The sequence below is a fragment of the Bactrocera latifrons genome, unplaced genomic scaffold (genome assembly GCF_001853355.1).
Source record: "Bactrocera latifrons isolate USDA-ARS-PBARC rearing strain unplaced genomic scaffold, ASM185335v1 scaffold_228, whole genome shotgun sequence".
NCBI classification, from domain to species: domain Eukaryota; kingdom Metazoa; phylum Arthropoda; class Insecta; order Diptera; family Tephritidae; genus Bactrocera; species Bactrocera latifrons.
In genome coordinates, this window is record NW_017535830.1 from 284,210 (window position 1) to 284,443 (window position 234).

Genomic DNA, 234 nt, shown 5'->3' on the forward strand with positions numbered 1-234 from the left:
CCAGAATATAACCCCTACAATCAAACATGGGGGCGGTTCGGTCATGGTATGGGGGTGTATGGCCGCAAATGGTGTTGGCAAATTAAGGATTATAGAAGGCATTATGGATAAGGCTATGTACATTGACATTTTAAAAGATACTTATCTTCCTAGTGTGGAAATGTTAGATTTGGAAGGAAATTCTATATTTCTCCAAGACAACGATCCGAAGCATTCTTCTAAAGTGGTAAAGGA